The 26,029-nt window shown below is 45.7% G+C and overlaps 1 protein-coding gene and 1 non-coding gene across 2 annotated transcripts in view; both read right to left on the reverse strand.

Moving 5' to 3' along the window:
• Nucleotides 1-26,029, reverse strand: part of BSN (bassoon presynaptic cytomatrix protein) — a 334,369-nt gene that overhangs the window by 257,734 nt on the left and 50,606 nt on the right. The window lies entirely within an intron of this gene.
• On the reverse strand, nucleotides 9,133-9,270 carry LOC119920656. The gene has a single exon (XR_005448387.1). It is a non-coding gene; the product is annotated as a small nucleolar RNA SNORA7 (small nucleolar RNA).

Consider the following 26,029-nt stretch of genomic DNA (forward strand, 5'->3'; position numbering starts at 1 on the left):
CTTTAACAGAACCAACATTTGCCAACATTTTGGGGGAAGCTTCACTAAGAAATGATCCTTTGGTTTGGGCTTATGTGGGGTCCCCCTCCCCTCCTCAGTGATGATGAGAAGTTGCATTAAAGAGTTAACCGTCAAGCGAGCAAAGCTTTGGGAAGAAGGGTTTTACAACTCTAAAGTATTATTACTATTAAAGTACATTCAGAATGGCTCTCTATATATATCTCACTCTAACATCTGAAGACGACACTGCTGATGGTGTTATTCACTGTGCTTACAAAGAGAGCCAAGGGACTGGTTAACAGCAGCCGCCACTGCTCGTTGGGCTTCTATATCTAGCTCACTATCACTTTATCAGTTTTGTTCCAGCTGACTGTGGTCTGTTTGCTGTCATCTTTCCCCAAATTATCCAGGATTCGAATCATATCATTTCAGAAACATGGGGCTGAAAAAACCTCCACAGGTCACCGAGTTCATCCCTCCACCCCAGGTAATAATATTCATTCAATCGTATTTATTGAGCGCTTACTGTGTGCAGAGCACTGTACTAAGCGCTTGGGAAGTACAAGTCGGCAACATCTAGAGATGGTCCCTACCCAACTACGGGCTCACAGTCTAGAAGGGGGAGACAGACAACAAAAGCAAAACATGTAGACAGGTGTTAAAGTCATCAGAACAAACAGAATTAAAGCTATATGCACTACACGTAGAGCACCGTACTACACATTGGGAGAAAATCCCCAGTTGGGAATTGGGGTCCCTGTCCCTCTGGGGGGCTTGCAGCCTTAACTGGGGAAAAGGGACCGGAGACAGACATATCAGGAATGATGAAAACAGTAAAACGCAACACAAACATACATTAAAATGCGGGGTTTAGATAAGATACATATTCTTTGATGTCTTTCAGGGAGTATATCTTCAGCAAATGTCTCCACCAGAAAGCTCTGCAAAACCCGTACTTGTTAAGCACTTACTATGTGCCAAACACTGTTCTAAGCACTGGGGTAGATACAACTTAATCAAGTTGGACACAGTCCCTGTCCCACATTGGGCTCACACTCATCTCCATTTTTTACAGATGAGGTAACTAAGGCACAAAGAAGTTAATGATTTGCGCAAGGTCACACTGAAGACAAGTGGTGGAGCCAGGATTAGAACTCATGGACCTTCTGACTCCCAGGCCTGCGCTCTATCCACTACGCCACGCTGCTTCAGTAGATTAATGTGACTAAAAGTTCTGCATTCGGCTGGACTGTCATGGATTTTGCTCCTCTCCCTCCTGGGTCCTGTCACTCATAATGGCCAGCAAGACTCACTGAAGTTCCTCTTCCAAGCAGTGGTGACTATTCTAACAGTGGTAGGGGAGGGAGTTGGGAGGAGGGGGGAAGAAATTTAGGACAGAGAAGAGGAACAGCCGCAGCAGAAGCTAAGAAGCGAAGCAATCAATGGTATTTGTTGAGCGCCTACTGTGTACAGAGAACTGTACTACGTACTTGAGAGAGTACAATATAACAGAGTTGGAAGACACTTTCTCTGCTCACGACAGGCTTACAGTCTAGAGGGAAAGTAGGGAAGCAGCACCCGGTACAATCCACTAGCATTGCGATGCGCATCATGACTGCTTCCACTGCCTCAGAGTTCCTGCCACCTTTTCCTACCCTGGGCTCCATGCCAGGCAAGCCACAACTAAATTTCTAGGGAGCCAGGAGCAGTGGTTATGTGTTTATTCAATTGTGCATTCAATGATTCATTTTGTTTCCACTAGCTGCAAATATTTTTGTGTCTCCCCTATTAGAGTGCAAGTTCCTTGTCATTTCTCTATGTAGCATTTTCCCAAGTACTTAGAACAGTGAACTGCATGCAGCAGCTGCTAGATAAGTACTATTACTACTACTGTTAACAGTTTCCTAACAGTTTCCACCAAGGATGGAAAGTTGCTGCCCACAAAGGATACTTCTAGACTGTGAGCCCGTTGTTGGGTAGGAATTTTCTCTATTTGTTGCTGAATTGTATTTTCTAAGCACTTAGTACAGTGCTCTGCACACAGTAAGTGCTCAATAAATACGACTGATTGAAAGGATACGGTGGAGGGGGAAGGGGTCGGGTGGGGTGTGTGTATCTGTATCTTCAGGAGCAGATGCATGTAAGCTCGTTGTGGACAGGGAATGTGTCTGTTGATTGCTATATTGTACTCTGCCAAGCACTTAGCACAGTGCTCTGCACACAGGAAGTGCTCAATAAATACAATTGAATGATTGAATTTGAGTGCCTCCTGTGGGTAGAGCACTGTATTAGGCATTGGGAGCAACATTAAAAGCAGAAGACGTAATCCCTGCCCTCAAAGAGTTTATAATCCAATGAGGAAGACAGGCAGGAACAGATTGCATATATATATATATATATATATAAAATGAGAACAGGATGAAACACATAGATAACAACAACAAAAGAATGAGTAAATGAGCTGATCTCCACGTTAGTGTTAAAGGTGGCTGATGAGATGACATGACCAAGGAGGTGGGGATTGACCTGGGAATGCTTCCTGGAGAAAATGGTTTTTTAGGCGGGCTTTGAAGGTGGGGAGGGATGTGGATTTGAGAGGGGAGAAAGTCCCACGTGGTGGGAAGGGCAAGTGCCTCAGTTTCTTCATTTGTAAAATGGGGTTTAAATTCCTGTCCTCCCTCCCCCTTAATAATAATAACAATGACATTTGCTAAGCATTTACTATGTGCCAGGTACTGTATTAAGTGATGCTGTGAGCCCCATGTGGGGCAGGGACTGTGTCCCACCTGATAAACTTGAATCTACCCCAGTGCTCACAATGGTGCTTGACACATAGTAAGTGCTCGACAAATACAATACAATGCAGTGAAATTCATTCATTCAATCATATTTATTGAGTGCTTACTGTGTGCAGAGCACTGTACTAAGAGTTTGGGAAGTACAAGTCAGCAACATATAGAGATGGTCCCTACCCAACAACGGGCTCACAGTCTAGAAGGGGGAGACAGACTACAAAATAAAACATGTAGACAGGTGTCAAAATCGTCAGAACAAATAGAATTAAAGCTATATGCACATCATTAACAAAATAAATAGAATAGTAAATATGTACAAGTAAAATAAATAGAGTAATAAATCTGTACAAATATATATACAAGTGCTGTAGGGAGGAGAAGGAGGCAGGGTGGGGGGGAAATTAATTCAAAGGTGATAATAATTATTATTATTATGGTATTTGTTAAGTGCTTACTATGTGCCAGACACTGTACTAAGCGCTGGAGTAGATACAAGAGAGGTGAGAGAGTCAAGACCAGTACAAAAGTGGCAAGCAAAGGTGTATTCATTTGGGGGGAACGATAAAGCACATGTGGGTCTCTCTCTTTGGGTTTCTTTCAGAACGTGTGAATATTTTTTTTCTCTGTTCATTGGCCATAGTGCCAAGTGAACTATGGTGCAGCGCTTTCCCCAGGCACAGAAGCTGTTCCTTCCTCAACCCCTTTCCCTGGGGGTCTCCAAGGCAACTTTGAGAAGAAGGTGGAACCACGGAGCTGCGTATTAGGCCCAGCTACCACCAACCTCAGAGAAGTCACACACACACACACACACACACACACACACACACACACACACACACACGCACACACAACTGGCGCTCTTGACCTAGGTACAAAAATCTGTGCGTTCCACCCCTGCTCTTCACGTACCTTGCTCAGTGAAGCCAAGCAATAATGAGCTTGGCTTTTGATGCCTGAGGATTGGCCCTATTCCAAAACCTCTCAGTGGAAACCATGTCCTACCAGCTGATGTAAAAATATAGCACATGGGTGACCCTGATGAAACGTATCTAAAAGCTGAATATAACCCTGATGGAGGGCCAAGGTTTGGCAGTGAGATACGTAATTGGGCAGAATCCTCGCTGTATAGATCGCCAAATTGTGTGGAACGTTATTGTGCCAGACGCTTTCTGATAGGTGATCAAAAGACACACTATTATTTCCTGATGGACAGTTCCTCATCTGTCATACCTTTCAGGGGATTATTAACATAGTTCAACTGAATAAGAACTTCCAGCTATGTTGACCAACTCTGCTATATTGTTCTCACCCAAGCACTTTGTGCAGAGCACTGTACTAAGTAAGCACTCAATTGAATTACCTATGCACTTTTCCCCATCCCTAGCAACTTTTGGCTGAGTACAGGGGCTATCTTCTGGTGTCTATTGTATTTTCTTTCTCCCCTACACTGTCAACCCTCTGCTCCTAGTTCACCAGGCTGAAATGGATCAATGACCAGTACTGATCAATTTCAAAATCAGGACGAGGAGACGTTCAAAGTCAAGGAGACGATATTTCAACAGCCTTCATAAACAACTTTAACTATCACTGACTGAGCACTGCATAATACGACAAACAAATGGCCTTTTGGGGGAAAAGGTGATCAAGACCTAGCTTGGGGCCTTAGTGTTGAACGAAGACAGAGCTGGAACAGTGAATGTCTCTTCAATATTAGATTTCCTACTGGTGCCTAATGCCCTGAAATGAAAGTGTTCACTGGCTTCAGGGTGTGGGTCTACATCAGAGAGCTTCTAACCAGTAGCTCTGAGTAATACTCACCTCTAAGTCTTCCCTTATGAAGTCCCACGGTGACTGATTTAGTCATTATATAATTCAGTAGTCATTATGTAATTCAATAGGCCTTATGTAATTCAATGTACTTGTGTTCAATGTAATGAACACAATGTTACGTGTCCAATGGAATTGTGAAACTGGAGAATTAATAGGGCAGTGCAGTTGGAGAGCTCCCCAGGTTGTGGATGAAACCCAGACTACTGGGATTCTGTAACAACAAAAGTCTATCGGGACTCAACCACCTCAAAGATTCCATATACTGTGTTGGGCAGGGATTTTGCCCAGTGGGTGCCAAGAGCAACCTTTGACAAATGAACAGAAGAGAGCATAGGCACAAACTTGGGGCTGGGGTGGAGAGCGGGGAAGGGGGTGGCAGGGGTTGAAGGCAAGCGCCCACTGCACCACAGAGATTTAAGTCAGTAGCTTTGAATAATACTCACCTCTGAGCTTTCCTGTGTGAAGACACACAGTGACTTATTTAGCCTCCCTGGATAAAATGTATGCTCTGGCAGGGTGAAGCTAAAGGCTAATAATGGCTCTGTCCCCACAGCAAAGACTTTGCCCCCATCTCAAAAATCTCCAGTGGCTACCAATCAATCTGCGCATCAGGCAGAAACTCCTCACCCTCGGCTTCAAGGCTCTCCATCACCTCGCCCCCTCCTACCTCACCTCCCTTCTCTCCTTCTACAGCCCAGCCCGCACCCTCCGCTCCTCTGCCGCGAATCTCCTCACCGTGACTTGTTCTCTCCTGTCCCGCCGTCGACCCCCGGCCCACGTCATCCCCCTGGCCTGGAATGCCCTCCCTCTGCCCATCCACCAAGCTAGCTCTCTTCTTCCCTTCAAGGCCCTACTGAGAGCTCACCTCCTCCAGGAGGCCTTCCCAGACTGAGCCCCTTCCTTCCTCTCCCCCTTGTCCCCCTCTCCATCCCCCGTCTTACCTCCTTCCCTTCCCCACAGCACCTGTATATATGTATATATGTTTGTACATATTTATTACTCTATTTATTTTACTTGTACATATCTATTCTATTTAATTTTGTTAATATGTTTGGTTTTGTTCTCTGTCTCCCCCTTTTAGACTGTGAGTCCACTGTTGGGTAGGGACTGTCTCTATATGTTGCCAACTTGTACTTCCCAAGCGCTTAGTACAGTGCTCTGCACACAGTAAGCGCTCAATAAATATGATTGATTGATTGATCTCACCCCCGAAGGGGTAAGGTAGGCTAGCTGGCTGTAGCAAAGTCCCGCAGCAAACTAGAAGTCAAGCCACAGAACGGTGGCTCTGAGGCTGGGGTGGAGGTTTTTTGAGTCTTCACTGGGGTCAGAGCAGGAGGTTTCCACCCTTAAATTCCACATCCCCTCAAAGACAAGTTCCTAACACACTCAAAATCAAAGGCTGGCATCTAAGCAAGGGAGTGGGGAATTACTGTCTTAATTATATTTCCTGAACATTGTAAGACTCTCCAAAAGAGACGAAGTGTTCTCAAAACCAGAATGAGACAAATGTTGGTGGTACACCGTTCCCTTACCTCTGCAGGTCCAATCATTTCTCCCTAGGAGATAACAAGCATTTATCTGGCCTGCTTTGCTATTCTTCTACACAATAGTTCCTGGGAAGTGCTTGAGAGTTTTTCCTCATCTGGCTCCCTGTGTTCTATGTACCTAAAACTGATAATGGAGCTGATTTTTGAGTTGGAGCCTTCAGAATGAAAGAAAATAACTGCTTCTGTCTAGGTAGGGGATGTGCTTTATCAGCCTTAAGAGCCTGAGTAATAAGTTGAATCCCAGACCTCTCTTTATCTAGTCTTAACGTCTCTTTGCTCCTTCAGTGCTAATCCCCGGTATCTAGACAATCTTGGTTATGAGGGACTCAAAGTGTTCTGCAGACACTATTTTATTAATCCTCTCAACATGGAGAGAATGGGCCACTTTATTTATGATGGGATATCATTCTAGGTTCTCAAATCACTTATTCAGCGAATTCTACACAACTCACTCCACTCTTGGTGTACAAGAATGATTTGCATCTGACAAAAGGAAAGGAAAGTGGGTGGCTTACTACAGATGGCTCCTCTTGGAATTCAGGAGAAAAAGCTTACTCCATAGCTCCCATGAGGTCATATCGCTCTCTGCCTTTAGCAGAACTGCTCGGGGTTATAAAAGGTCTTATGCCACTGAGATGTCTTCATCTGGTTTTAGAACTTCTGCTTGCACACTGTGAAAAACTTCCTGGTGATCCTGAGGATACAACTGCCCAGATCAACCCCGTTCTACATTGATAGCCAATGCCTGAGATCCTTCTTGAATAACAAACCATTAATGTTTTCCCCCTAGAAAAACCAGGGTACGCTTAGTACAGTGCTCTGCACACACTAAACACTCAATAAATACAAGTGATTGATTGACACCAACATTAGATGAATAATATTGTGGATGCATATGTTTGGGATCCATTATCAAGGGCTACCAATGAAACTGGGCAAAATTAATTCATTCATTCAATCGTATTTATTGAGCGCTTACTGTGCGCAGAGCACTGTACTAAGCTCTTGGGAAGTACAAGTCGGCAACATATAGAGACGGTCCCTACCCAACAACGGGCTTACACTCTAGAAGACTGGATCCATTCATTGATCCGCCACACCTTCCCCACTCCAAAAGGCCATGGTCAGTGACTAAGCTTGGAGAGGGTGCGTGACCCTAAAAAAGCCAAAGTCCATGGGGTCTTCATCAATACACAGGGAATATTGACACTTGTCCCTTCTTCCAAATTGGATAGCAATGTCTGCCCCCAGTCTACCTCGCCACACTGTACTGACTATTAATGAAACACAGTACCAGGCTTTGAGCTCCTTTAAAAGAAAGCTCCTTTCTAAAGTGTGATTATTAGCCAAAGCAAGAGACTTCAAAATAAAATTAAAAATGACCAGCTCAGGATGAGATTTGGTGTATCAAAGGAACAAAAAGTTATTTTACTCCTCTCTGAGCTCAGTGACAGAGAAGGAAATTAGGGAAATAGCAAAGAGAGCAGATGTAATACTGACAATTTTGGCTAAATGTTAAATGACTCATTAAAAAAATCCTACAGCTTTTCAAAACCTAATAGCCACCTGTGAGAAAAAAAAATTCATTTTTAAAAGAGAATAGTGTTAATGCTAAAGTAATGAGGAAACAGAGGAAAATTGTCCCTCTGATTTAAAACTAGTGAGGATAACAAGACTCAATTTCATAACCGAGGCTCTGGAAGGGAACAGACCAAGAGTCTCCAAGAACCGGAATGGCTACAATGGAAAACCATTTGCCCTGTTTATGCTAATCAAGGCAAAATGCCCGGGTAGAGCAAAGGCCTGAGATTCAGCAGAGTTAGGCTCTACTTCCCATTCTGTTGGGAGATCTCCGGTATGAAACACTGTTTCTCTGCATGTTACCATCACCATCTGGAAACCAGGGGGGTCTTCAAGGGCAAAGGTCTTAACCACAGGCAACTAGAACAGCAGATGATTCATTCATTCAATCATATTTAAGTGCTTACTGTGTGCAGAGCACTGTACTAAGCCCTTGGGAAAGTACAATATGACAATAAACAGTGATATTCCCTGCCCACAATGAGCTCACGGTCTAGATGAGGAGGAGGAAATTTGCCAACAGCTATTTTATGGAGATACTTGAGTTCTACACAAATTGCTGAATATGTTCAACAATAAAACAATATAAATTTTATCAAGAATCTCTTAAACACAGTTTAAATTCATAGAACTAGACCTCTCCCCATGACAGGGGGCAGGCATGGATTTCAGAGCCCTGCCACTTCACCCAAAACACAAGAAACAGGAGAGAAAGCCAGAGCAGGGCAGCAGCAGTGAATGAGAAAGAGAGTGAAAGACAGGTAATGCTACATGCCCTCCACTGCTGCCAACCTTTCTGCCACCACTGCAGCCGTGGTTGCTGCTGATGCTTCACAGTCTGCTCCCCAGTGTTCAGCATGGCCAGAACTGGGTGTGGAGTGGTTACCCCAGAAATTTCAGTGAGCAGCCTGAGGCATTGGTGACATCCAGTCAATCATATTTATTGGGTGCTTACTGCATGCAGAGCACTGTACTAAATGCTTAGGAAAGGTGGCAGTGGCAGCAGTTCCATCTTAGGTAGAGCATGGTGGAGACCACAGTGGAAGAGGAACAGGCAGCCTGATTAACTCCCTCGCTCTCTCCAGTCACCTGCTGCTGCTACCCTACTCAGAAGCTAGCTGGTTGAGCGCTAGCTGCTGGGTTGGATTGTAGCCTAATCTTGCATTATGCTGTCGAGTCATCTCTGATCCATAGCAACACCATGGACACATCTCTCCCACAACCCACCTCCATCTGCAATCATTCTGGTAGTGTATCTTTGGAGTTTTCTTGGTACAAATACGGAAGTGGTTTACCATTCTTTCCTTCGATGCAGTAAACTCGAGTCTCCGCCCTCGACTCTCTCCCATGCCACTGCTGTCCAGCACAGGGGAGTTTTGACTTGTAGCAGATTGCCTTCCACTCGCTAGCCACTGCCCAAGCTAGGAATGGAATGGTTATGCTTCTGCTCGACTCTCCCTCCCATAGTCGAGACTGGTAGAGTACTGGAAATTCTCTAGGTTTGACCTTGAGAGGGGTGTAGCCTAATAGAGCCAAGCAAATCTCAAGCTGGTCCCGAAAACACACACACATACACACACACAAAAATCCTCTAATTTCCTTGTTTGCCATATCTACACTAGGTTGTAAAATCGTTGACAGCAAAAAACAGTGTCTTCACATTCGGGAAATGCCTAGATTGTGGTCATCAACAACACATACACTGTTAAGTGATGAGGAGGATGAGAATGTAGCACTCGGTCTATGCACCAAGCTAGACTTTGTGATTGGGGAGTCTCATTAAAAAGTTGGAATTTGCTAATCCCCTTGTACTGGAGGCATTCTCTGTGGAGGTTTCGACAGTGACATTGGTAAAACAGAAGCTCTAAGTTGGTCAACTGCTAATAAACCGATCTGGGGTGGTCAATCACTAATAAACATGTTACTTGCTTTTGTTTGGCTTCATTTGGGAAGGAAGGCAAAGGAAAAAATACAAACATGAGCAGGAATGTGGAATGACCCAAGAACAAATGACCACTGATTTGATTCGTTAGAAATACCCATCTTTTCTAGTGCGGACTCAAAAGGCACAGTTCCATTTCATTCTGCTTCACATGCAGTAGCAAAACTGGTGAAACTTGGGATGAGCTCATGGGATTTCAGTTAAGCGTGTTCACTGAGAGCTTCTTTCCCCTTTAGAAAAGCTATTTATTTAGTCACAGGCTGCTTCACAGCATTACAGCAGATGCATAATTACTGAATTTCTCAAGCATGGGAGGGTTCTTACAACCTGCTCCTGCTGCCTGATGTCCTTTTCAACCCCCCTCCGGCCCCCCTGCCCCAGTTTGGCCTCTCAATATTGCACCCTTCTAATCACCTTCCTCTGGAAAAATGAGAGCTGATGGTAAATACTGTCCAATCCTGGACTGTAGCTCTAATAACTCATACGCACAACAGAGCAAACCTCCTTTAAATGGGCAAACATCAAAATAGTCCTTTAACCTAGCGTCGGCTAACTACCCCGGCACCCACATCACAGGACTTAAAAGCAAGGGAAAACCATTAGAAACTGCAGGCCTACTACTCAAAGGAAGGAGGGCAGATAACAAATGACAAGAACATGTCTAAGAGCCACCTTATTTCATCTTTCACAAAGCAGAATAATAGAATAACATAATGCAATAATAGTTGAAAGAAACTGAAAGCTCCTAAGGCAGAAATCAGAAAGGAACAGAGATAAAGGATTACTGATGTCTTCTTGATAAAAATGACTATCTGCCTATGCTCCTCTCAGCCCCTTGGGGGCATTAGTGATTAAGAGTGTATTCTGTTGTGCAGAGCTCAAGTCACTAGAGAATTACAATGCTCTGAGTGCGTTTGAAAGCTTTAAAGCCTGCACTATACCTCCTGCCAGAAAATCAGGGTCTTCCTGAGAAGGACAGAACCCATAGACATGGGAGGAACAGGCAGTGTCCAAATTCCCTGTCTCACCATCTTCTGACGAACCAACTATGAGAAGAATGTTGGGAGGAAAACACCTGGGAGGGGGATCCTACCACCAGAGGCTAGTCAGGTCCAAGGCGGCCCTGGGGGTGTGGCTCTAGATTGCCACAGGATTTGAAGCCGATCCTTTCAGGTCAGAAGGAGGCCCAAGGGGCCTGGCCTAGCCCCAGGACAACCCTACTCTGAGGGACCCCAGATAAACTAGGTCATTTGGGGCTCAACCCTGAGGGTGAGGGCCCACTTCAGGGGTCCAGGACTGAACCTGACTTCGAGGAGACCCGACCCCAAGGAAATCTCAACTCCAGCTCAGTCCCAGGATCATCCTGGTCTTCTCAGTGGCCTGTGGACAACCGGCTGTCTTTGGGTCTTCTCCGGTTCAAACCTTCAAGCCCCTAGAATCAGATCAGACTCTAGAACATAAAGGACAGGAGGTGAGGTGGAGTCAGCCTCATCACATTTTCTTCCTTGGTAGTCCACACCTGATTAGCTTGTGTCTACCTCAGTGCTTAGAACAGTGCTTGGCACATAGTAAGTGCTTAATAACTACCATATTACTATTACTCTTCCATCTGTCTAAGATGACTGCCACCAACTGTGAAAAGAAAGGGGATGGGATAGGACATGGAAACATGGCCACCAAGGATCTAAGGATTCTTTTCTCCTCCTCCTTTTCTACCTATCCAATAATAGTAATAATAATAATAATAACTGTAGTATCTGTTAAGCACTTACTATGTGCCAGGCACTGTACTAATCGCTGGGCTGGAGACAAAGAAGTAGGGTTGGACACAGTCCCTATCCCAGATGGGGCTCACAGCCTCAATCGCCATTGTACAGATAAGGTAACTGAGGCCCAGAGAAGTGAAGTGATTTGCCCAAGGTCACACACAGACAAGTGGTGGGACTGGGATTAGAACCCATGACCTTCTGACTCTCAGGCCCATGCTCTATCCACTAGCCATACTGCTTTAGGGGCAGCAGCAGGATGTCAGGTCAACAGCCTGAAAAGGTTAAGGACACCTGCCCAGTGGTTTCCAGTGAGCAGATGCTAAAGGAATTGGTAAATGCATGAGAACATTCAACTCCTGATGTTGCAAGCTTTGCTAGCATGCTGGTACTGCATATGATCAAATTACTAATGGATCCCTTGAAAACAGCTCTCCATTTTGATGCTCATGATCCTGGAAGCCAAGAGGACTGATGAAGTTAGAAAGCAGTGTTGCCCAGTGGAAAGAGCATGGGCCTGGGAGTCAGAGGACCTGGGTTCTAATCCCAGCTCTGCTGCTTGCTTGTTGTGCGACCTTGGGCAAGTTGCCTCACTTCTCTGTGGCTCAGTTTCTTCAACTTTAAAAATGGAGATTCAATACCTGTTCTCCCTCCTACTTAGATTGTGAGCTCCAGGTGGGATAGGGACAGGGGCCAACCTGGTTGACTTGGCACATAATAATAATGATGGCATTTGTTAAGTGCTTATTATGTGCAAAGCATTGTTCTAAGCGCTGGGGGGATACAAGGTGATCAGGTTGTCCCACGTGGGGCTCACATTCTTCATCCCCATTTTACAGATGAGGGAACTGAGGCTCAGAGAAGTTCAGTGACTTGCCCAAGGCCACACAGCAGACATGTGGCGGAGCCGGGATTAGAATCCATGACCTCTGACTCTCAAGCCCATGCTCTTTCCACTGAGCCACGCTACTTCTCGACACATAATAAGCGATTAATAAATACCATTAAGTTATTTCCTAATTCATTCAATTGTATTTACTGAGCACTCACTGTGTGCAGGACACTGTACTAAGTGCTTGGAAAGTACAATTCAGCAACACAGACAATCCCTGCCCAACAACAGGCTCACAGTCTAAAGGGGGGAGACAGACATCAAAACAAGTAAACAGGCATCAAAAGCATCAATATAAATAGAATTATAGATATATACACATCATTAATAAAATATGTACATAATAATAATGGCATTTGTTAAGCACTTACTATTTGCCAAGCACTGTTCTAAGCGCTGGGGTGGATACAAGGTGATCAGGTTGTCCCACCAAATGGCGGAGCCAGGATTAGAACCCATGACCTCTGACTCCCAAGCTCTACTGAGTTACGTTGCTTCTCCTGTGGGGTGGGGAGGGGAGTAGAGTAGAGGGAGCCAGTCGGGGTGATGGGGAGGGGAGGGGGAGCAGAGGAAAAGGTGGGGGGGTCTCCTCTGGGAAGGCTTCCTGGAGGAGGTGAGCCTTCAGTAGGACTTTGAATGGGGGAAGTGTGCTAGTTTGGCAGATTTGAAGAGGAAGGGCATTCCAGGCTGGAGGTAGGACAATCTATCCTACTACAAACGAATATAGCAAAGAGAACTGCATCTGATATAATGCAAATAACCCACTGCCCAAAAAACAAAATGGGAACAAAACTCACTGATTTCAACTATGACTAAGCACATCAAGGAACTGTCGAGTAGCAAGCAAGCTCTCCTAACAACTGTGATAGTATCTGAAAAAGCCACAAAGCACCACGGTTTGTATTTTGTTACCACAAAACAGATCCTGGCATTGCATCCACTGACAAGATTGGAAATCAAGCTCCAAGACAGCCTGAGATGGAAGTGACCTTGACTGGATTTCCATTTGAGTTAAATATTCTTGGGTGAGGCCTCTTTCCAGGAACTCAAGAGAGACGAGTTATTTAACTGAATCTCAAGGCTGTATGTGACAATCAACTGTATTTATTGAGTGCTTACTGTGTGCAGGGCACTGTACTAAGCACTTGAGAGTACAACACAACAGACACATTCCCTGCCTACAATGGGCTTACAGTCTAGCGGAAGATACAGACGCTAATATAAATAAATGAATTACAGGCATGTATGTAAGTGCCACGGGGCTGGTAGTGGGGGTGGTGAATAGAGAGAGCATGTCAGGGCATTGCAGAAGGGAGTGGGAAAAGTGGAAGTGATGGCTTAGTCAAGGAAGGCCTCTTGGAGGAGATTTGCCTTCCATAAGGCTTTGAAGGTGGGGAGAGTAATTGTCTGTCGAATATGAAAAGGGAAGGCATTCCAGGCCAGCAGCAGGATGTGAGCAAGAGGTCAGTGATGAAATAGATGAGATCGAGGTATAGTGAGTAGGTCGGCATTAGAGGAGTGAAGTGTGCAGACTGGGTTGTAGTAGGAGAGTAGTGAGGTGAGGTAGGAGTGGGCAAAACACTCAATTGAGTGCTTTAAAGCCAATGGTATGGAGTTTGATGTGGAGATGGATGGGCAGCCACTGGAGGTTCTTGGGGAGTGGGAAAACGTGGATTGAACATTTTTGTAGAAAAATGATCCAGGCAGCAGAGGGAAGAATAGACTGAAGTGGGGAGAGACAGGAGGCTGGGAGGTCAGCAAGGAGGCTGATACAGTAGTCAAAGCAGGATAGGATAAGTGCTTGAATTAATGTGGTAGCAGTTTGGATCGAGAGGAAGGGGCAGATTTTATCCATGTCATGAAGGTTGAACCGACAGGATTTAGTGATAGATTGAACATGTCAGTTGAATGAGAGGAATCAGGGGTAATGCTAAGGTTATGGGCTTGGGAGTCAGGAAGGATGATGGTACTATCTCCATGATGGGAAAGTCAGGGGGAAGACAGGATTTGGGTGGGAAGATAAGGAGTCTTATTTTGGACATGTTAAGTTTGAGGTGTCAGCAGGACACCCAAGTAGAGATGTCTTGAAGGCAGGAGGAAATGCGAGACTACGTAGAGGGCAAGAGATCAGGGCTGGAGAAGTAGATTTGGGGATCATCCGCATAGAGGTGGTAGTTGAAGCCATGGAAGCGAATGGATTCTCCAAGGGAGTGGGTGTAGATGGAGACTAGAAAAAACTCCAGAGTCTCTGGGTGAAACATGTATTGGAAGGGACTGATAAACTGTAATGTCTACGTTATCAGTAGTTTGACTGTGATCCTTGGGCTCCCTGTGGAGGATTAATTTTTGGGAGTGCTGGAATAGTGTCAGCCCAACTCACCTAACAATCCTGTAGATAAACCTGAAAAATACCAATGGCCACAATGTAGTTCTAGCTCCCTCTGCCCCAAGGTACACAGCTGTGCTACACCCAAGACATGCTTTCAGGCTCTTGGGGGCCCTGACTAATAAAATTCAAAGAGCCATTGGACACCATCAGGTCTAGTATTTATATTTTCAGCGCTGAACCTCCCTCCCTCATGCTGGGCCCCTGTGACTAAGTTCCATGTGTTCAGCGGGACGCAGAAGGGGAATGCAATGGCACTGGAGTCAATGGGGGTGTGAGGAGAATGGATTGAACTTCTTCAAAGATGGCATTTGTGTCACATTATCACATGAAGCTGAGTGTTGGCATAATGCATGTGATGTCATCTGTGTCTCAGGGTCAGGTTTTGGGGTTTTTTTTGCGTGCCTTTTCTGGCTACCCTTTCCTCAAGCTAAAGTTTATCTCTTCCCCAGTAATAATAATTATGGTATTTGTTAAGTGCTTACTACGTGCCAGGCACTGAACTAAGTCCTAGGGTGGATACCTATCAGGTTGGACACTGTCATTCAATCATATTAATTGGGCGCTTACTGTGTGCAGAGCACTGTACTAAGCGCTTGGAAAGTACAATTCAGTGACAAAGAGAGACAATCTCTGCCCTCAACGGGCTCACAGTCTAGAAGGCTCAGTCTTATTCCTTGTTTTAAGGATGAAGGAACTGAGGCCCAGAGAAGTGAAGTGACTTGTCAGCTGTGTGACCTTAGGTAAGTGGCGGAGACGGGATTAGAACCCATGACCTTCTGATTCCCAGGCCCGTGCTCTATCCACTAAACCAGGATTCAGCCCACTTTTCCAGGAGCACGTACCTACCCCTTTGCTCCCCACGGGCCCTTCTTTCCCCTTTCTTCTCTGTCACTGCTGGGGCTACTTTTAACAGACTAATGGCACAGAAGAGAAAGAGGGGAAGAGAAAGGATTTAAGGTTGGAGAGGGAACAGAAGATAGTTGTGACATTTGTTAAGTGCTTACTAGGTACCAAACACGCTTTTAAGCTCTGTGGTAGATACAAGGTAATCAGGTTGGACACAGTCCCTGTCCCACATGAAGCTCCCAGTCTTAATCCCCATTTTATAGATGAGGGAACTGAGGCATAGAGAACTTCAGTGACTTACCCAAGGTCACACAGCAGACACAAGGCAGAGCCGAGATTAGAACCCATGTCCTCTGACTCCCAGGCCCGGGCTCTTTCCACTAGGCCATGATGCTGCTGAATCTCCTGCAAAAGGGGCTTTGAGAGGGATGGGTGGGTCCTGATCAAATGCCCTCCTTGCCCAATGGACAAGGTGGCACTGACTACCGAGGTAGGAAAATAAAACACAAATTCTTTACTCCTGGGGCAGGGTGAACATTGGCTAGCTACATGGTCAGGTTTAGGATGAGAAAATAATGAAATATTTTCACGTCTTCAGAACATTTGCACTTCTCCATGTTTGCAATTCTCTGGCTGGGCAATGGAAATGGAGTTTTATTTGTAACTATTGATTTATTAGATTTATATAACTCATTTCCTCTAGAGAGCTCCAGGCTCTGAACATGTAATGTTCAGAAAGTGAGGGCTGTCCTCAACACTACAATGAAAGAAAAACAGCAAAAATAATGGGAAGTGGAGGAAAAAAATATCCATGGGGGTGGGGGAAGGAGGTGGGTGGTCGCCAAAGCAAATCAAAAGCCAAAGACAGCTCTTGAGAATAGGAGAGAGCAGAAAGAATATAGGACAACAAGCAAGAGCCATTTAGGATGGTTACGTGCCAAGCATAAGTGGGCTCCCTCCATTCGAGCCCTTGATATGCAAAATAGGACAATACTGATGTTTATGCAGGCAGTGAGGGGAGGATAGATGATTTGTGAGCAGGGAGTGTGTCTGTTATGTTGTACTCTCCCAAGTGCTTAGTTCAGGGCTCTGCACACAGTCAGCGCTCAATACAAATGATTGAATGAATGAATATGGTATCCAGCCCTCAAAGGATCAGAAGCCCAAAATCCAGGCCTGCCATTCTACTGTTCTGATCCGCCTCCCCTTCCAACCACCACCTTGATACCTGGGGTATCGCCCGCCTCCCCTTTCCCCAGGTCAGATCCCAGCAACCAGGGGAGCCACAGTATGTCGGCCCTCCAGAAGATGAAACAGCTGTTACCACCTGTGGGCTTGCAGAGCCAAGATTGCAGCTCTGGGCCACTGCCCTGGGCCCTGCTTCATGCCCCTGCCACTTGTGGAGGTGGAGTGAATGGGGAAGGGCAGCCGGATGACCCGGGTTGGCAGGAGTGTGGGTCATTGAACCAGAAGTGGTGCTGCCTCAGTGCCAACTTTTCCTTACTGAGAGTGGAGGTGAACACTGGGTGGGGATTTCAGCAGAGGATGAGGACTGGGAGGGGGCAACCTTCAAAGACCTCATAGGCCTGAAAGCCATCTGTCTGGGTCGTCTCAGTCCCAGTTGGAAACTTTCAGGTTCTGTCACAGAGCTGGGATTCCAGTTCAAAACACCGTGGTGGCCGTCATCCCCAAATCCTCCATGTTCCCTCCTATGCTGCAGACCTGAAGTGCTACCACCACCCCAGAAGTGGGCAAGAGGGCTTCAGTTTTGCCAGCCAGAACAGCGTTGACACCGATCCTTACTCTAGACCATTTTTGTTTCAATTGCCAGATAATATGAAGGAATTGCCGGCAGCTAAACAGGCTCTGTAGCCGAAAGTGGTCCTGTATGGGATAGATGGAGGGAGGGGGAATAATAACAGCATCATTTTTGCTATTAGTCTTTTGAACAGAAGCTTTGTGAGGATTGTGACTGTAGACTGTAAACTCCTTCTGGGCAGGGATCACAACTACCAACTCCCTACTCATATAAGCAGATAATTGCGCTCCCCCACTTCAAAACCTTACTGAAGGCACATCTCCAAGAAGCCTTCCCTGACTCAGCCCTCCTCTCCTCTTCTCCCACTCCCTTCTGCACCACTCTTACTTGCTCCTTCATTCATCCTTCCTCCAATCCCCACAGCACATATCTGTATAAATCTATAATGTATTTATTTATATTTGTCTGTCTCCCTCACTAGACTGTAAGCTCATTGTGGTCAGGAATGTGTCTGTTGTTCTACTGTACTCTTTCAAGCACTCAGTGCAGTGCTTTGCACACAGAGAGCTCTCAATAAATCCCACTGACTGTGAGACAAGGAGGCAAAAGCTGAAACAGTTGCAGGCATTGCAAACAACAAACATGACCACATAGAAAGGGACAGTCTTTATGCATGCACGATGCAGTCAATCAATCAATCGTATTTATTGAGCGTTTACTATGTGCAGAGCACTGTACTAAGCGCTTGGGAAGTACAAATTGGCAACACATAGAGACAGTCCCTACCCAACAGTGGGCTCACAGTCTAAAAGGGGGAGACAGAGAACAGAACCAAACATACCAACAAAATAAATAGGATAGAAATGTACAAGTAAAATAAATAAATAAATAAATAGAGTAATAAATATGTACAACCATATATACATATATACAGGTGCTGTGGGGAAGGGAAGGAGGTAAGATGGGGGGATGGAGAGGGGGACGAGGGGGAGAGGAAGGAAGGGGCTCAGTCTGGGAAGGCCTCCTGGAGGAGGTGAGCTCTCAGCAGGGCCTTGAAGGGAGGAAGAGAGCTAGCTTGGCGGAGGGGCAGAGGGAGGGCATTCCAGGCCCGGGGGATGACGTGGGCCGGGGGTCGACGGCGGGACAGGCGAGAACAAGGTACAGTGAGGAGATTAGCGGTGGAGGAGCGGAGGTTGCGGGCTGGGCAGTAGAAGGAGAGAAGGGAGGTGAGGTAGGAATTGCCAAGATCCGCCCTTTCCTCTCCATCCAAACTGCTACCCTGCTCATTCAAGCTCTCATCCTATCCCGTCTGGACTACTGCACCAGCCTTCTCTCTGATCTCCCATCCTCGTGTCTCTCTCCACTTCAATCCATACTTCATGCTGCTGCCCGGATTATCTTTGTCCAGAAACGCTCTGGGCATATTACTCCCCTCCTCAAAAATCTCCAGTGGCTACCAATCAATCTGCGCATCAGGCAGAAACTCTTCACCCTGGGCTTCAAGGCTCTCCATCACCTCGCCCCCTCCTACCTCACCTCCCTTCTCTCCTTCTACTGCCCAGCCCGCAACCTCCGCTCCTCCACCGCTAATCTCCTCACTGTACCTCGTTCTCGCCTGTCCCGCCGTCGACCCCCGGCCCACGTCATCCCCCGGGCCTGGAATGCCCCCACTCTGCCCCTCCGCCAAGCTAGCTCTCTTCCTCCCTTCAAGGCCCTGCTGAGAGCTCACCTCCTCCAGGAGGCCTTCCCAGACTGAGCCCCTTCCTTCCTCTCCCCCTCGTCCCCCTCTCCATCCCCCCATCTTACCTCCTTCCCTTCCCCACAGCACCTGTATATATGGTTGTACATATTTATTACTCTATTTATTTATTTATTTATTTATTTTACTTGTACATTTCTATCCTATTTATTTTATTTTGTTGGTATGTTTGGTTCTGTTCTCTGTCTCCCCTTTTAGACTGTGAGCCCACTGTTGGGTAGGGACTGTCTCTATGTGTTGCCAATTTGTACTTCCCAAGCGCTTAGTACAGTGCTCTGCACATAGTAAGCGCTCAATAAATACGATTGATTGATTGATTGATTGATAGGAGGGGGCGAGGTGATGGAGAGCCTGGCCTTTTCAGTTGGTCACACACCCACAGTGGTGTCTTCTTCAAGTAAAGAGGACAGTTCTAGAAGGATGCACACCCAGGTTAGGGTGGGTTACCATGGCTTGCCCTGACAGGTGGTTCCTCAATGCCAACTGTAGCACCGCTTGCCAGGAAAATCACCAATACATCAGGCAAGCCACTGCGCTTCTGCCCTGAAGCCGTGATGGGGGAGGGAGGTCAGGAGGCACCTTCCATGGGCACTGCAGCAGGTTCCTCCTCTCTCTCCGGGGTTTACAGTGCATCTAATAATAACTGTATTCAATCATGTTTATTGAGCACTTACTGCATGTAGAGCACTGTACTAAGTGTTTAGGAGAGTACAATATAATAAGTATCATCATTTAAAAATGGTATTGTTTGGCACTTTCTGTGTGTCAAGCGCCATATTAAGCACTAGTGTAGATACAAGCTAATCAGGTTAGATCCAGGTCCCCATCCCACATGAGGCACGCAGTGTACGGGGGTGAAGAATGATCAAATCAGTAGTATTTGAGTGTTTACTGTTTAAAAATCAGTTTTTATTGAGAACTGCACTAAGCGCTTAGTACTGAATCCCCATTTTACAGATGAGAAAACTGAGGTGCAGAGAAGTACAGTGACTCACCCAAGGTCACAAAGCAGGTAAGTGGCAGAGCTGGGATTAGATACTTCCATTTCCAAGCAGGAACCCAGTGAGGATAGAGGCAGGGTGGGAGACTTCACTGGAAACAGTCGTGTTTCCCTGTCTCTCCTGCAACATCTCTCCTTCTTCAAAAACAATGGTACTTGTTAAACATTTCCTATGTGTCAAACACTGTTCAAAGCACTGGGGTAGGTACAAGCAAATCATATTGGATGCAGTCCCTGTCCCACATGGGCCCTCAGTCTAAGTAGGAGGGAGGTCAAATACTGAATCCCCATTATACAAACGAGGACAGTGAGGAACAGAGCAGTTAAGTGCTCTGCCCAAGGTCACATAGCAGGCAATTGGCAGAGTCGGGATTAGAACCCAGGTCCTCCAACACCCGGGCCTGTGCTCTTTCCACTAGGCCCCACTGCTCAGCTTGGCATCCATAAGGTGACCCCATCTCAGGGAGAACACAATGCTACTATGTTTCTTTAGTTGATTCCTGCTGCCCTGTGGAACCCTAGAGCTGTGATCCTGTGGAAACAAAAAGCCAGCATTTTCTGCTTCCGTGGGACAGCAAGATCCCAGTGCGGGCAGAGAGCAGGGCCACACCGGGGAACAAACAGAACCTAAGCAGCTCCTTTCCTTATGAGCATGTCCAGAGGAGGAACACGGTGGGGGGGTGAAAGGAAGAGACATACAAGAAAGGGAAGGACACAGGAATAGGTAGATTAGAACAGGGACATGGGGAAGAGCAAAAAACATATATAGACAAAAAAAAGAGATGAGAAAGAGGGATGGAATAGTAGAGAAACTAGAAAAGGGAGGGAAGATAGGACAGAGAGAGCAATAGGAATATAGAAAGACACAGAATAGGAAAGGGGCAGAGGAAGCGAACAGGAGAGAAAGTGTCAAAGAGGGAAATGACAGGCAGAGAGAGAAGAAAATGGAGCATAAGAGACGAGGCATAATGAAAAATGAAAAGGAAGACATACAGTGGAGGAAGAGAGCAAAAAAGAGGTGGCACGTGAGTGGAGTATCAAAAAGGAGAGATGCAGTAAGGATCACAGAGGTTAGAGAGGAGTGGAAACGGAAAGCTGAAGTGTAAAATAGCCAAGGAGAAGGACGTAGGAAGAAAGGATGAGTGGCTGAGAGAAAGACTCAAAGAGGTGAAGAGGGACAGTATATGAGAGAGAGAGAGAGAGAGAGAGAGAGAGAGAAAAGAGTAATCATTACCAAATACCTTAATTTCTGTAGTGCTTTTACATTACTTATCTCATTTTGTCCTCACAACATCCCTGAGAGTAGGGACAGGCATTATTATCTCCATTTCACAGACAAGGAAAGTGAACCTCCTCTCCAACACAGGCAAAGAATAGTTATTTCTTCCAGGATAATATATTTGCCACCTTCAACATCAATATGCATTTCTGTAGTATTTATGAAAATCCCAGTAACTTAGACCAACATCGAGTCCAATTTCCCCGCCCTGATCCTCTCAATGGGGACATACCATAAAAAAGAAAAATAAAAGCCATTAAGATTCAATAGAAAAAACCTGTAAATGAAATAAGAAGAAAACATGGGCCGCAGAAGAAGCACACTAGCTGTGCACTCTGCATGGAACCTCAGTTATGTCAAAGGAAAGGGATATTATTGATTGCTTTCCTAGACCAGATGCTAGGGACTGAAGTTGGTGGCAGAACACAGTGAGAAAGAACTTAAAAGATCAAAATGGATGTTCAATGGCATTTGAGTGCTTGCTGTGTCCATAGCACTGTACTAAGCGCTTGGGAGATTACAATACAACAGAATTGGTGGGAATGTTCCCCACCCACAACGAGCTTATTCTTCCCTGGCGAGGCACGAGGGGCTCTCTGGAAAATCACTACAATGATCATTAAAAGAAAGGGGCAAGAAGGCAGCAGGAAAATTATCTACCAACAGAACAAGGAGAAGCCAGATGAAATAGATGGATAACATAATACTTTTGGAAAATATTGACAGGGACGGTGTCTGACCTGATTGTCTTGTATCTACCACAATGCTTGAGACATAGCAAGCACTGAACAAATACCACCATTATTATTATTATCATCATCATTACCACCGACCACAATCCAGGAGTGACACAGTAAGGTTCTTGGTCTTGCACTGTGCCCTCAGTTCCAAAGATACTGCCACTCCAAATAAGGGGACTTAGGCAAGTCAATTCACTTTTCTGGGCCTCAGTTACTTCATCTGTAAAATGGGGATTGAGATTGTGAGCCCAACGTGGGACAGGTACTGTGTTCACCTCGATTTGCTTGTATCCACCCCAGCACTTATAACAGTGTCTGGCACCTAGTAAGTGCGTAACAGATACCATCATTATTGTTAGATGGGACAGGACCAATCAATAGTAGTTACTGAGCACTTTCTGTGGGCAGAGCACTGCACTCAGCACGTGTGAGGGTACAATACAACATTCATTCATTCAATCGTATTTGAGTGCTTACTGTGTGCAGAGCACTGTACTAAGCGCTTGGGAAGTACAAGTTGGCAACATATAGAGATGGTCCCTACCCAACAACGAGCTCACAGTCTAGAAGGGGATAGATGTGACCCCTGACCTCAAGGATCTTATACAATCTAGAGAAGCAGCATGGCTCCGTGGAAAGAGCCCAAGCTTGGGAGTCAGAAGGTTGTGGGTTTGAATCCCGGCTCTGCCACTTGTCTGCTGTGTGACTTTGGGCAAGTCACAACTTCTCTGGGCCTCAGTTCCCTCATCTGGAAAATGGGGATGGAGACTGTGAGCCCCTCGTGGGACAACCTCATTACCCTGTATCCCCCTCAGTGCTTAGAACAGTGCTTGGCACATAGTAAGTGCTTAACAAATGCCATTATTATTATTATTTTATTATTTACTAGTGGGGGAGTCAGACACGTTAAAATGAAGTGAAAGCAAGGGGAAACAGAGAATAAGGATATGTACATGAATGCTGAAGGGTTGGGTGATAATGAAAGTACTTAGGAGGATACAGACCTAAGTACATAGATGATGCAGAAGGGAGGGAGAGTAGGGTGTCAGGAAAGGCTTCCTGAAGGAGATATGGTTTTAGTGGGGCTTTGAAGATGGAGAGAGTGGTGGTCTGATGGATATGAAAGGGGAGGTGAGGAAGGGGTCAATAATAAGAGAGATGAGATCAAGTCACAGTGAGTAGGTTGGTGTTAGAGGAATGAAGTGGGAGGGCTGGGTTGTAGCGGGAGAGGAGTGAGGATGGGTAGGAGGGTGAGAGGGTGGTTGGGAAAGGGAGAAAAGAAAGGGAAATAACAATGGGAAGGGAAAAGGAAATAACTATTAAGTGAAAGAAAGTGAGGGCATAGGAGTCTCCACCCTTGCCCCTGTGAGCCAGTGACAGACAGCAACCATAAAGGGTATTTATTCATTCAATCATATTTGAGTGCTGTTTGCAGGGCACTGTAATAATAATAATAATGATGGTGGTATTTGTTAAGCACTTACTATGTGCCAAGCACTGTTCTAAGCGCTGTACTAAGTGGTTGGGACAGTACACTATAAACAGTTTCCCTGCCCACAACGAGCTTACTGTCTACAGGATGAGCTTACGGTCTAGAGGGTAGCAGACAGCTAGTGGTAATAGTGGATACTCAACCCAGTCATGCTAATAATAGGCCCTCTGGATCATAAATGAGTTTCTGGTAGGACCAGAATACCTCATCTGAGTGTGCTGGAAACTCTCCTCCATGGATCAGATGGCTAGTTCAGCTGCAGTGGTGATGCCCATGCCATTGCTCCATCGGTCGGGGGCTTCGCTCTACCAGCCGTGAGGGCTGTTAGGTCTCTCATGTGGCCCACTACAGGACCCTCTAAACACACAACTGTCCCACAGACGCCAGGTCACAATTTCCCAGCACCTCAAGGGTTGCCCTGCAGCAGTGGCGTTCAAAATAATAATAAGAACAAGAAGAAGAAGAAGAACAACTGGGGTATTTGTTACGTGCTTACTATGTGTGAGACACGGCACTAAGAGCTGGGGTAGGTACAAGTAAATCGGGTTGGACACAGTCCCCATCCCATGTGGGGTTCATAGTTTTAATCCCCATTTTACAGGTAACAGTTACCTCAGCTACCCGCAACTTGTCCAAGGTCACAGAGCAGACAAGTGACAGAGCTGGGATTAGAACCCAGACCCTTCTGACTCCCAGGCCAGTGCACTATCCACTAAGTCGTGCTGCTTCTCAAAAGGCTTAGTGTGGGGATAAGCCACCCCAGACAAATTCGGGGAAAGGGTTGAGAATGCACCAGCATTCTCTTCTATTATCGGAAACACTATCCTGAATTCTGTGCTAACCACTTCTCAAAAGAGTGGCAGGACCTCCCTGGAGAACCACAAGCAAAGCTGGGCAGAACCAAGCAGAAGAGCCTACACCCATTGGAAGGACAAAACTAAACATCCTCAGTATGAAATTGAACTCTTCTACTGGGCAGAGACTGGGGGACAAAAACCAAAAGAGACAAACACTACCACTCTGCTGAGGTGATTATTAGAAACACTATTTCAAATTCCAAAGTAACAAATGAGGGTAAGGACTTAAGATGGCTTCCCATGCATTCTCAAAGAAAAGGACGCTAGATATGCTCACTTGCAGTGTCAGCAGTAAGTCAATGGAAGTAAGTCTGAGGGAACACAAAGTCCTCTAATGTGGACTACTTTCATCTTCTTAGAACCACAAGCTCACTGCTTCTGCCAGCTCTCTCCATTTTTCGAGGCTAGATAAGTTGAACCTGAAGTAGATTGCAATTTTCAGGATTGCAAGAGAAAACACAGCAATCAATGGATAACTAAAGAAGCAGCATGGGCCTAGTGAAAAGGGCACGGGGCTGGGAGTCGGGAGACCCGGGTTCTTAGACTGTGGGCCTTATGTGGAACTTGGTCAAAACTGACTGAATTGTTATCCACCACAGCACTTTGCACAGTGCATGCCACCTAGTAAGTGCTTAACAAATGACACATTATTGTAACACAGCAGAGTCTTTTTCTAGGTTTAATAGTGCCCTCAAACTGAAATCAATGACATTTATTGAGCATTTACTATGTAGAGCACTGTACTAAGCAATTGGGAAAGTACAATATAGACATTCCCTGCCCACAATAAGCTTACAGTCTACAAGAGGAGATAGACATTGATAAATAAATTCCAGATATGTACCTAAGTGCTGGGGGGCTGAGGGAGGGGTGAATAAAGGGTTTAAATCCAAGTGCAAGGGTGATGCATAAGGGAGTGGGAAAAAGGGACCCCAGAGATCACCTAATATTTGCTTTAAGTGCACTCCAAACCATCCAAGAGAGATGGGACTATATCCTGTTCATTAAGATCTCCACAAAGAGAGACTCAACACCCCGCCCAATAATCCTTAGATGCTTTTCCAAGTCAAACCAAAAACTGACAAAGTACTCAACTGGGCAACAATGTGTCAATTTCTGCAACTCATACATGTGCATTTAGCTTTAATTCTATTTGTTCTGATGACTTGACACCTGTCCATATGTTTTGTTGTCTGTCTCCCCCTTCTAGACTGTGAGCCCGTTGTTGGGTAGGGACCATTTCTATATGTTGCCAACTTGTACTTCCCAAGAAATTAGTACAGTGCTCTGCATACAGTAAGTGCTCAATAAATACGATTGAATAAATGAATGCATACCATTCTAACCAGACACTTCTTCCCCCCTCCCGCCCCCCACAAGTACTATAGGACTCCAGAAGGGGTGATTACCAAAGTACATGATGACACACCAGGACAAGACAAGCTGCTCAGAAAGCAGATTCATTCAACAGGAAGATGTGTTTCCCTTGTATCAGTAATAGCTCAGTGAGGAGAGGAGAGTTTCTAGTTGTGAAAGCCCTTCATTAGACTTTTCC

The sequence above is a fragment of the Tachyglossus aculeatus genome, chromosome X1 (assembly GCF_015852505.1).
Source record: "Tachyglossus aculeatus isolate mTacAcu1 chromosome X1, mTacAcu1.pri, whole genome shotgun sequence".
Lineage (NCBI taxonomy): Eukaryota > Metazoa > Chordata > Mammalia > Monotremata > Tachyglossidae > Tachyglossus > Tachyglossus aculeatus.